A 4,371-nucleotide genomic window follows, 5' to 3' on the forward strand; every position below is an offset into this window, starting at 1 on the left:
TCCAAGGATTTCCAGAAATATATAATAGTCCATACTTTGGCCAAGAATAGACGACGCAAACTGGCATTCAACGCCAGCTCTCTGCCCAATTCTGGCGTCCAGCGCCAGAAAAGGATCCAAAACCAGAGTTGAACGCCAGAAATGGATCAAAACCTGGCGTTCAACTCCACAAATGGCCTTTGCACATGGAAAGCTAAAGCTCAGCCCAAGCACACACCAAGTGGGCCCCGGAAGTGGATTTATGCATTAATTACTTACTCATGTAAACCCTAGTAGCTAGTTTATTATAAATAGGACATTTTACTAGTGTATTTGACATCTTTTGAACCATCTTTGAATCTTTGGATGCTTGGTTCTTAGATCAGAGAGGCTGGCCATTCAGCCATGCCTGGACCTTTCACTTATGTAATTTTAACGGTAGAGTTTCTACACTCCATAGATTAAGGTGTGGAGCTCTGCTGTTCCTCAAATATTAATGCAAAGTACTACTATTTTCTATTCAATTCATCTTATTTCGCTTCTAAGATATTCATTCGCACTTCAACCTGAATGTGATGAACGTGACAATCATCATCATTCCCTATGAACGCGTGCCTGACAACCACTTCCGTTCTACCTTCGACTGAATGAGTATCTTTTAGATCTCTTAATCGGAATCTTCGTGGTATAAATTAGAATAATGGCAGCATTCAAGAGAATCTGGAAGGTCTAAACCTTGTCTGTGGTATTCTGAGTAGGATTCAATGATTGAATGACTGTGACGATCTTCAAACTCGTGATTGCCCGGTGTAGTGACAGACGCAAAAGGATAGTAGATCCTATTCCAGCATGATCGAGAACCGACAGATGAATAGCCGTGCCGTGACAGGGTGCGTTGACCATTTTCACTGAGAGGATAAGATGAAGCCATTGACAAGGGTGATGCCTCCAGACGATTAGCCGTGCCGTGACAGGGCATTTGGATCATTTTCCCGAGAGAAGACCGAAAGTAGCCATTGACAATGGTGATGTATCACATAAAGCCAGCCATGGAAAGGAGTAAGACTGAGATTTGCAAGGTGACCATAGCTTGCTTCATACCAACAATCTCCGTGGGATTCGACCCTTACTCACGTAAGGTATTACTTGGACGACCCAGTGCACTTGCTGGTTAGTTGTGCGAAGTTGTGAACCATGGTATTGGCATCATGTTTTTGGCGCCATTACCAGGGAAAGAAAGAGCGATGAATTTTACATAATTAGAAGTGTAATCATAATTTCTGCGCACCAAGTTTTTGGTGCCGTTGCCGGGGATTGTTCGAGTTTGGACAACTGACGGTTCATCTTGTTGCTCAGATTAGGTAATTTTCTTTTTGTTTTCTTTTCAAAAATTTTTCAAAAATATTTCAAAATTTTCTCACCTGTTTTCAAAAAAAAAATTTATTCAAAATTTTTAAAGAATGAATTCTAGTGTTTCATGAAGCATGTGAAGCCTAGCTGGCTGTAAAGCCATGTCTAAATTCTTTTGGACTGAGGCTTCCACTCATAAGTATATGAAGTTGGATGAAATATCAGCTATTGTATACATGAGAGGTCTCTATGTTTGCTGAAGCTTGGCTGGCCATTGGCCATGTCTAGTGTTTTGGACCGGAGCTTTCATTGAAAGCTTGGCTGGCTAGTGAGCTATGTCTAATTCCTGGACTGAAGCTTTAGACTAAGAATGCAAGATTCCTGGAATTCATATTAAAAGTTTTGGAATCCTTATTTTCCTTTTTCAATTAATTTTCGAAAAATCCAAAAAAATTTAGAAAAGCATAAAAATCAAAAATATTTTTTTGTTTCTTGTTTGAGTCTTGAGTCATGTTATAAGTTTGGTGTCAATTGCATGTGCATCCTGCATTTTTCGAAAATTTTCATGCATTCATAGTGTTCTTCATGATCTTCAAGTTGTTCTTGGCAAGTCTTCTTGTTTGATCTTTGCATTTGCATGTTTTGTGTCTTTTCTTGTTTTTCATATGCATTCTTGGATTCTTAGTGTCTAAGCATTAAAGAATTCTAAGTTTGGTGTCTTGCATGTTTTCTTTGCATTAAAAATTTTTCAAAAATGTGTTCTTGATGTTCATCATGATCTTCATAGTGTTCTTGGTGTTCATCTTGACATTCATAGCATTCTTGCATGCATTCATTGTTTTGATCCATAACTTTCATGCATTGCATCATTTTTCTTGTTTTTCTCTCTCATCATAAAAATTCAAAAATCAAAAAAATATCTTTTCCTTTTTTTCTCTCATAAATTCAAAAATTTGAGTTGACTCTTTCAAAAATTTTTAAAAATCTAGTTGTTTTTATGAGTCAAATCAAATTTTCAATTTAAAAATCTCACCTTTTTCAAAATCTTTTTTCAAAAATCAAATCTTTTTCAAATTTCTTAGTTATTTTCGAAAATTCCAAAAATATTTTTCAAAAATCTTTTTCTTATTTTTGTATCAAATTTTCGAAAATAACAATAACAATTAATGTTTTATTCAAAAATTTCAAGTTTGTTACTTGCTTGTTAAGAAAGATTCAAACTTTAAGTTCTAGAATCATATCTTATGATTTCTTATGAATCAAGTCATTAATTGTGATTTTAAAAATCAAATCTTTTTCAAAACTAATTTCAATCATATCTTTTCAAAATATCTTTTTATCTTATCTTTTTCAAAAATTTGATTTCAAAATATCTTTTCTAACTTCCTAACTTCTTATCTTTTCAAAATTTGTTTCAACTAACTAACTAACTTTTTGTTTGTTCCTTAACTTTTTCAAAACTACCTAACTAACTCTCTCTCTAATTTTCGAAAATATCTTCCCTCTTTTTCAAAAATTTCTTTTTTATTAACTAACTATTTTTATTTTTGATTTTAAAATTTTTCGAAAAAAATACTAACCTTTTTCAAAAACTATTTTTGAAAATCACTAACTCTTTTTCAAAAATTATTTTCGAAAATTCTCCCTCTCCCGTCTTATTCTATTTATTTATTCATTTACTAACATCTCATCTCACATCTCTGCCCTCCTGACAGTTGTGTTTCTTTCTTTACACCACATTCTTTGTCTCCCTCTTTTCTTCCACTCACAAAGGAATCCCTATACTGTGGTATAAAGGATCTCTATTATTATTATTTTTTTGTGCCCTCTTCTTTGTCATATGAGCAGGAGCAAGGACAAGAACATTCTTGTTGAAGCAGATCCAGAACCTGAAAGGACTCTGAAGAGAAAATTAAGAGAAGCTAAATTACAACAAACCAGCAAGCACCTGTCAGAAATTTTCGAACAGGAAGAGGAGATGTCAGCCAAAAATAATAATAATGCAAGGAGGATGCTTGGTGACTTTACTGCACCTAATTCCAATTTACATGGAAGAAGCATCTCCATTCCTGCCATTGGAGCAAACAACTTTGAGCTGAAACCTCAATTAGTTTCTCTGATGCAGCAGAACTGCAAGTTTCATGGACTTCCATCTGAAGATCATTTTCAGTTCTTAACTGAATTCTTGCAGATATGTGATACTGTTAAGACTAATGGAGTAGATCCTGAAGTCTACAGGCTCATGCTTTTCCCTTTTGCTGTAAGAGACAGAGCTAGAGTATGGTTGGACTCTCAATCTAAGGATAGCCTGAACTCTTGGGATAAGCTGGTCAAGGCTTTTCTAGCCAAGTTCTTTCCTCCTCAAAAGCTGAGCAAGCTTAGAGTGGATGTTCAAACCTTCAGACAGAAAGAAGGTGAATCCCTCTATGAAGCTTGGGAGAGATACAAAGGACTGACCAAAAAGTGTCCTTCTGACATGCTTTCAGAATGGACCATCCTGGATATATTCTATGATGGTCTGTCTGAGTTATTTAAGATGTCATTGGATACCTCTGCAGGTGGATCCATTCACCTAAAGAAAATGCCTGCAGAAGCTCAAGAACTCATTGACATGGTTGCTAATAACCAGTTCATGTACACTTCTGAGAGGAATCCTGTGAGTAATGGGACGCCTATGAAGAAGGGAGTTCTTGAAGTGGATACTCTGAATGCCATATTGGCTCAGAACAAAATATTGACTCAGCAAGTCAATATGATCTCTCAGAGTCTGAATGGAATGCAAGCTGCATCCAACAGTACTCAAGAGGCTTCTTATGAAGAAGAAGCTTATGATCCTGAGAACCCTGCAATAGCAGAGGTGAATTACTTAGGTGAACCTTATGGAAACACCTATAACTCATCATGGAGAAATCATCCAAATTTCTCATGGAAGGATCAAAATCCCCAACAAGGCTTTAATAATGGTGGAAGAAATAGGTTTAACAATAATAAACCTTTTCCATCATCCACTCAGCAACAGACAGAGAACTCTGAAAAAATACT

General features: G+C 35.8%; 1 non-coding gene across 1 annotated transcript; it reads right to left on the reverse strand.

The window, feature by feature from the left end:
• Positions 1-3,703: 3,703 nt before the first annotated feature.
• LOC148574384 (small nucleolar RNA R71) lies at positions 3,704-3,811 on the reverse strand. Its single transcript, XR_015906636.1, has one exon. It is a non-coding gene; the product is annotated as a small nucleolar RNA R71 (small nucleolar RNA).
• Positions 3,812-4,371: the final 560 nt, after the last annotated feature.

This window comes from Arachis ipaensis, chromosome B2 (genome assembly GCF_059453495.1).
Source record: "Arachis ipaensis isolate K30076 ecotype BB chromosome B2, ASM5945349v1, whole genome shotgun sequence".
In the NCBI taxonomy this organism is placed as follows: Eukaryota; Viridiplantae; Streptophyta; class Magnoliopsida; order Fabales; family Fabaceae; genus Arachis; species Arachis ipaensis.